The sequence below is a fragment of the Dendrobates tinctorius genome, unplaced genomic scaffold (genome assembly GCF_039654945.1).
Source record: "Dendrobates tinctorius isolate UK_male_01 unplaced genomic scaffold, ASM3965494v1 ptg000007l, whole genome shotgun sequence".
NCBI classification, from domain to species: domain Eukaryota; kingdom Metazoa; phylum Chordata; class Amphibia; order Anura; family Dendrobatidae; genus Dendrobates; species Dendrobates tinctorius.
This window is the reverse complement of record NW_027361675.1, coordinates 838,824-847,378: the sequence shown is the minus strand read 5'-3', so window position 1 is coordinate 847,378 and position 8,555 is coordinate 838,824. Positions and strand designations below refer to the sequence as shown.

General features: G+C 44.8%; 2 non-coding genes across 2 annotated transcripts; both read left to right on the top strand.

Annotated features, from left to right (window-relative positions):
- Positions 1-3,793: 3,793 nt before the first annotated feature.
- Positions 3,794-3,866, top strand: TRNAF-GAA (transfer RNA phenylalanine (anticodon GAA)). Its single transcript has one exon. It is a non-coding gene; the product is annotated as a tRNA-Phe (tRNA).
- A 17-nt stretch (positions 3,867-3,883) lies between these two features.
- TRNAF-GAA (transfer RNA phenylalanine (anticodon GAA)) lies at positions 3,884-3,956 on the top strand. The gene has a single exon. It is a non-coding gene; the product is annotated as a tRNA-Phe (tRNA).
- Positions 3,957-8,555: the final 4,599 nt, after the last annotated feature.

Genomic DNA, 8,555 nt, shown 5'->3' with positions numbered 1-8,555 from the left:
TACAGTAAGTGCCAAATTCAGTGGGGTGGAGAGCAGGGTCCAAATCCAAACACTAACACTGACCTTGGCTGCTTGTAATACATTCAGTTATTATCTGTAGCAGACCTAATTAGTAGGTTTTTGGATATGATCCTTTAATACCTAATATTTTAATTGCATGTTGTATAATCACATTGTGACCATCTATATATATATATATATATATGTATATATAAAAATGAGTGTATGTGTGTGTGTGTGTGTGTGTGAATCAAGCCACACCCACTCCATATAGCCCTGTCCACTCTGCATAGCCACACTCACTCCACACGCAAAGCCCCGTATAATAAATACCTAATTTACATACACTATATATACAGTATAATACATATCTGATATATATATACTGTGTATATATATAATAAATATCTAATATATCTATTTCATAGGCACATCTTCTTGACCACAACAGGTTACACTGCCTGTGTTGCCCATAGCAACCAATCACTAAGCATCTTTCATTTCACCAGAGCTGTTTAAAAGATGAAAGCTAAGCTGTGATTGGTTGTTAAGAGCAACAGTTTTCCTTGTAGACAGTTGTGGTAACTGAGGCCTATTATTCTTATCATTTCTATGGTGTTATCGTCCTTCTGTAAAGCTGGGAATAACACAATTTATTACCCTGCTAACACAGACCACCCTCTGACACAGACTGCAGGGGGAGCCCAGAATCAGGAACTTCTCTTTGTCTGGCATGAAGCATTTCATTAACTTAAAAATTCAAACACAGATAAAAAAAAAGAAACACAAGACAGATTTCTCCAACCCATGTGTCATTTTAATTAATGTTGATAATGTTGGCTCTGACGGGATGATGTGAGATATTAAGGGTAGTAGTCTGGTGGCTCTAGCTGATGGGATGATGTGGGATACTAGTGGTAGTAGTCCAGTTGCTCTGACGGGATGATGTGGGATATTAGGGGTAGTAGTCTGGTGGCTCTGGCTGACGGGATGATGTGAGATTTTAGGGGTAGTAGTCCGGTGGCTCTGACGAGATGATGTGGGATATTAGGGGTAGTAGTCCGGTGGCTCTGGCTGATGGGATGATGTGGGATATTAGTGGTAGTAGTCCAGTGGCTCTGGTTGATGGGATGATGTGGGATATTAGTGGTAGTAGTCCAGTGGCTCTGGCTGACGGGATGATGTGGTAAATTAGTGGTAGTAGTCTAGTGGCTCTGACAGGATGATGTGGGATATTAGGGGTAGTAGTCCGGTGGCTCTGGCTGATGGGATGATGTGGGATGTTAGAGAGAGTGTGGCTATGTGGTGTTTGCAGGTACGCAGGATGCAGTGACAAGTCGCGAGACAATTTGGTGCTTTCTATAATAATGTTTATAATGAGCCCCATATAGTGCTCCATACAAAATAATGAGCCCCATATAGTGCTCCATACAGAATAATGAGCCCCATATATTGCTCCATACAGATTAAAGAGCCCCATATATTGCTCCATACAGAATAATGAGCTCCATATATTGCACCATACAGAATGATGAACCCCATATATTGCTCCATACAGAGTGATGAGCCCCATATATTGTTCCATACAGAATAATGAGCGCCATATAGTGCTCCATACAGAATAATGAGCCCCATATAGTGCTCCATACAGAATAATGAACCCCATATAGTGCTCCATACAGAATAATGAGACCCATATACTGCTTCATACAGAACAATGAGCCCCATATATTGCTCCATACAGAATAATGAGCCCCATATATTGCTCCATACAGAATAATGAGCCCCATATAGTGCTGCATACAGAATAATGAGCCCCATATAGTGCTCCATATAGAATAATGAGCCCCATATATTGCTCCATACAGAATGATGAGCCCCATATATTGCTCCACACAGAGTGATGAGCCCCATATATTGCTTCATACAGAATAATGAGCCCCATATAGCGCTCCATACAGAATAATGAGCCCCATATATTGCTCCATACAGTATAATGAGCCCCATATATTGCTCCATACAGAATGATGAGCCCCATATATTGCTCCATACAGTATTATGGGCACCACATAGTGCTCCATACAGAATAATGAGCCATATACTGTATATTACTCCAAACAGTATAATGAACCCCATATATTGCTCTATACAGTATAATGGACCCCATATATTGCTCCATGCAGAATAATGAGCCCCATATATTGCTCCATACAGTATTATCGGCACCTCATTGTGCTCCATACAGACTAATTAGCCCCATAAATTGCTCCATACTGAATAATGGACCCCATATAATGATCCATACAGTATAATGAGCCCCATATAATGCTCCTTACAGTATCATGAGCCACATGCATTGCCCCATACAGAATAATGAGCCTTAAAGGGAATCTGTCACCTATTTTTTCGACTATCAGCTGCCGGAACCGCCATCAGGGGCTTATTTACAGCATTCTGAAAGAGAAGAAAAGTGAATTATATTATACTCACCCAGGGGCGGTCCGGGTCCGATTTTGGTCCGATGGGTGTCGCGGTCCAATCCGGCACCTCCCATCTTCTAGCGGTGACGGCTTCTTCTTTGCTTCCCGTTGCAGCTCAGGCGTACTTTCTCTGCTCTGTCAAGGGCAGAGCAGAGTACTGCAGTGTGCAGGTGCCGGGAAAGGTCAGAGAGGTCCGATGCCTGCACACTGCAGTACTCTGCTCTGTCTCAACAGGGCAGAGAAAGTACGCCTGCGCCAGAGCCGCGATGGAAAGAGAATGTCATTATTAGTAGATGGGAGGCGCCGAACCGGACCGTGACACCCATCGGACCAAGACTGGACCCGGACCACCCCTGGGTGAGTATATTATAATTCATTTTTCTTCTCTTTCAGTTTAAATCGGCGGCTTATCTACAGCATTACAGAATGCATTACAGAATGCTGTAGATAAGCCCCTGATGGCAGTGCCGGCAGCTGATACTCGAAAAAATAGGTGACAGATTCCCTTTAATATAATGCTATGTACAGAATAATGGCCACATATATTGCTACATACAGAATAATGGACCCCATATAATTCTTCATACAGTATAATGAGCCCCATATATTGCTCCAAACTGTATAATGGCGCCCTATATAATGCACCATAAAGAATAATGAGCCCCATATATTGCCCCATATATAATAGGTCCCATATAATATGCCATACAGTATAGGATGGGCTTCATAGAGTATAATGAGCCACGTAAATTGCTCCATATAGTATAATGCAGGGTTCCCCAACTCCAGTCCTCAAGGCCCACCAACAGATCATTTTTTAAGGTTTTCCTTTGTATTGCACAGGTGAAGCAATTATCACCTGAGCAATACTAAAGAAATCCTGAAAACATGATCTGTTAATGGGCCTTGAGGACTGGAGTTTGGGAACCCTGGTATGAGTCCCATATATGAGGACCATTATACATTGGAGATATATGATGCTCCGTGTATGATGCTCCCTATATATTGCTCCAAACATTAAAAAAAAAGAAAATTAAACACTCATCTCTCCTCGCTTTCCGCTGCTCTGGTCTGGACGCCTCGGCGCCGCCATCTTCCAGCTATCTGAACTGTGAGTGTTCAGGCAGAGGGTATACAGACTTGACATTATTGCGCCCTCTAACCTGAACGTCGCAGTCAGGAGATGTGGAAGATGCCGCAGAGGTAGAGCGGGGAGAGGTAAGTATCACAAGTGCCGGGTCCCTGAGCAAGCAGGGGGCCCTTTCGTGGGCTCCGACATTGGCACAGGCACCAGGCACCCATAGCATGCTATGGCCGAAGTAGCTCAGTTGGGAGAGCGTTAGACTGAAGATCTAAAGGTCCCTGGTTCGATCCCGGGTTTCAGCAACATCCTTCCCTTTATGGCCGAAGTAGCTCAGTTGGGAGAGCGTTAGACTGAAGATCTAAAGGTCCCTGGTTCGATCCCGGGTTTCAGCAACATCCTACCCATAGCATGCTGTTGTCCCTGACTGCCTGTGGACCCCCCACATGCTCAGGTCTCTGGCACTTGACTGGGTGCACAGGGTGCTTACGCTGACCCTGGCTGTTGGGGGCCATTCCCCCGGCTCATTTTCCCCCCAGGCTCATTCTCCCCCCTGGCTCATTCTCCCCCCGGCTCATTCTCCCCCCCGGCTCATTCTCCCCCCGGCTCATTCTCCCCCACCCCTGGCTCATTCCCCCCACCCCTGGCTCATTCCCCCCACGGCTCTTTCCCCCTGCCCGCTCATTCCCCCCACAGCTCATTACCCCCCTGCTCATTCCCCCCGCTAATTCCCTCCCACTCCGGCTCATTCTCCCCCTGGCTCATTCCCCCCCACCTCTGGCTCATTCTCCCCCGGCTCATTCCCCCAACCCCCGGCTCATTCTCCCCCACCCCCGGCTCATGCCCCCCGGCTCATTCCCCCCACCCCTGGCTCATTCCTCCCCCGGCTAATTCCTCCCCACCCCCGGCTCATTTCCCCCCCGGCTCATTCCCCCACCCCTGGCTCATTCTCCCCCTGGCTCATCCCCCCCACCCCTGGCTCATAACCCCCACGGCTCTTCCTCTCGCCCGCTCATTCCCCCCATGGCTCATTACCCCCCCGCTCATTCCCCCCGGCTAATTCCCTCCCACCCCCGGCTCATTCTCCCCCATCCCTAGCTCATTCTCCCCCACCCCTGGCTAATCCCCCCAGCTCATTCTCCCCCCCGTCTGGGCAGGCCGCAGCGCCGCTCTCCTGAGTCCTGGAGCGGTCCCTGCATGTATGTCCAGCCAGGCGCCGGGTATCTTTTTCCAGTGAGAGCCTGCGGTCATGTGGTATCGCTCATTAAGGTCATGAATATGGGTGCCACGCCTATGAGAGTGGAGTGGCATCCATATTCAAGACGCTAATGAGCGGTACCACATGACCGCGCGCTCACACAGGGAAAAGATACCTGGCACCGGAGACCACTGGAGCTGCAGCCTGTAGGCCGCTGGAGCCTGGAGATGAGTATGATGTCTGGCGGAGGGCGGGGGTCGACCCCGGACTTTAAAAAAAAATAAAAATCTTGCTCAGATGCCGGGGTACGCCAGATGCTGACGCCGGCCCTGCTGGCAGCACTGGATCACAGCTCTGAATCTCCCTGGATCGGGGAACCATCTGCTTTTTTAACAAGCGACTCCATCGAACCGGGGAGAACCGGCTGAATCCCACCCCTGGGCACATGTTTGACAGCTCTTAAATAAGTACCATATTCAAACAATGGAGCCAATTTGCATCACATGACATGTCAAAGTTCATGCAGAAAAAAAAAAAAAGTCCAATATCATACAGATTTATTTACTTACAAATGGTCCATTTCTAACATAATCTTTATTAAATCTTTGTAGGAATAGGAAAAACCAAGAAGAAACCAAAAGAATAAAGAAATATTGTCGAGAAAAAAAATTTCTGCATAAGGGGACAAGAACCTACAGATAAAAACAAACCTTTCTCAAGAGTGGACCCACTTATTTATATGTCATCATCAGATTCACCACCAACCTTATGGATTCATGCTAACTTAAAAGGAGATGTGATAAAAACAATTTTATTCGGCTAAACTATAATTAAAAAAATATATATTTAAAGAGAAATGAGTGTTCTTTTGTTGTGTGTAAAAATATATATATTATAAATATAATAAAAAAGAGGCACTGGGATCAAGGAGGATCGCACCAAAAATAGTTAAAACGTTTAAAACCATGAAATCCTGTATTCATTGTATAAGCATATTGTAAAAATATATAATATACTAGTAAATCCTAGTCATTTTAAAAGCTCATGGTGTAGCTGTAGATACACATGTTGGCCCTCGGGGAAAAAAAAGAGAGTCCCACCACTCAACAGGATTGAGATCAATGGCTGGCTCCCCCAGTAAACATATTGCACAATTTTGTGTATGACTGAGAAATTTGTATAGCTGGTAGTAGTTTAAAGAACTATGCATATCTACACCTCAGATAGCCAGAAGTACAACAAGGTACACACTGTCTGAACAGGAGCACACAACCAATCTCGGGACCATATAGCAGGCGATCCCGCAGAAAAAAACAGAGCCTGCTTGAATCTCTGCTCAAGATATCCCCAGAAAAAAAGAGAAATTATTTATAAAAGTTGACAAATATAAGTGCATGTAGTAAATATATCCAATTACTAATATTAGTTAGCTAAATAAGAAATGTAATTAATAAGTTGTTTAAAGAGAATTAATGAAACTTTAGTGTGTTTATAATAGTGGATTTGAATAGAAAAAAACTTCATAAAAAAAAAAAGGAAGTGTTATACTTGAAAAATATACATATATTTGTGATCAAAACTATAAGTATATTCCAGGAGAAAGTGCTAATAATTTACTAAAATTAATATATTATATAAATAGGACTTAATTAATATTCCTAGAGAGAATATATTTCAAAATTTTTGCGGAGAACCTCAGTGATTTCATTCAGTCCATACGGCCTTAATGGTCTTAAATGTTTTAATTATTTTTGGTGCAATCCTTCTTGAACCCAGTGCCTTGAACAAAAGAACACTCGTTTCTATTTTAATATATATTTTTTACTAGCTGAAGAGCCCGGCGCTGCCCGGGTATAGTAGCTAACTGTGGTTAGTTATAGAAAATTATAATTATCCTCCATCCCATAGTCCCGTGCCCATATACCCATCATACATATCCACGATACCATAGGCCCGTGCCCATATACCCATCATACATATCCTCCATCCCATAGTCGAGTGCCCATATACCCATCACACATCCTCCATCCCATAGTCCCATGCCCATATACCCATCATACATATTCTCCATCCCATAGTCCCATGCCCATATACCCATCATACATATTCTCCATCCCATAGTCCCATGCCCATATACCCATCATACATATTCTCCATCCCATAGTCCCATGCTCATATACCCATCATACATATTCGCCATCCCATAGTCGAGTGCCCATATACCCATCACACATCCTTCATCTCATAGTCCCATGCCCATATACCCACCATACATATCCTCCATCCCATAGTCCAGTGCCCATATACCCATCACACATCCTCCATCCCATAGTCCCGTGCCCATATACATATCCGCCATCCCATAGTCCCATGCCCATATACCCGTCAAACATATGCTCCATCCCATAGTCCAGTGCCCATATACCCATCACACATCCTCCATCCCATAGTCCCGTGCCCATATACATATCCGCCATCCCATAGTCCCGTGCCCATATACCCGTCATACATATCCTCCATCCCATAGTCCAGTGCCCATATACCCATCACACATCCTCCATCCCATAGTCCCGTGCCCATATACATATCCGTCATCCCATAGTCCCGTGCCCATATACCCGTCATACATATCCTCCATCTCATAGTCCAGTGCCCATATACCCGTCATACATATCCTCCATCCCATAGTCCAATGCCCATATACCCATCACACATCCTCCATCCCATAGTCCCGTGCCCATATACATATCCGCCATCCCATAGTCCCGAGCCCATATACCCATCATACATATCCTCCATCCCATAGTCCCGTTCCCCGTCATACATATCCTCCATCCCATAGTCCGGTGCCCATATACTCCATAGTCAACCATTATGATATCATAATGAGCGGCGGCGGGGCTTGCAACCTTTGATGACATCAGCGTCGCCATGGCAACCATTGTGACATCATAATGAGGGGCGGGGCTTGATACGCACACACTGCTTCCCCAGTATGCAAATGGGGCATTGTGACATCACAATGAGGGGTGGGGCTTGACGCGCACACACTTTTTCCCCCAGTATGTAGATAGGGGCAACATTGTTTGGTGAATTGGAACGCGCTGGGTTAAAATTTCGCCTCACAACATAGCTTAGGACGCTCTCGGGGTTCAGACGTGTGACTGTGCCAAATTTTGTGGCTGTAGTTGCTACGGTACGGATGCCTATCCCGGACATACAAACAAACATACACACACACACACATACACACATACACACTTTGAGCTTTATATATTAGATTTATAGCATATCCTAATAGAATTATTTTTATTATATCTCCTTTTGATTTAACATGAATCCATAAGGTTGGTGGTGCATCTGATGATGACATATAAATAAGTGGGCCTACTCTCGAGAAAGGTTCGTTTTTATCTGTAGGTTCTCATCCCCTTATGCATAAAAAAAAAAAATTTCTCGGCAATATTTCTTTATTCTTTTGGTTTCTTCCTGGTTTTTCCTATTCCTAAAAAAGATTAAATAAAGATTATGTTAGAAATGGACTATTTGTAAGTAAATAAGTCTGTATGATTTTGGACTTTTTTTTTTTCCATCAACTTTGACATGTCATGCGATGCTATTGGCTCCATTTTTTGAATTTGGGACAGGGGTGGGATTCAGTGGGATTCAGCGGGTTCTCCACGGTTCGGTGGAACCGGTTGTTAAAAAAGCAGCCGGTTCCCCGAACCGGGGAGATCTAGAGCCGCGATCCGGTCCTCTGATGTCCTGGCGCTGCCTGGAGGCAAGGAGCAGAGGA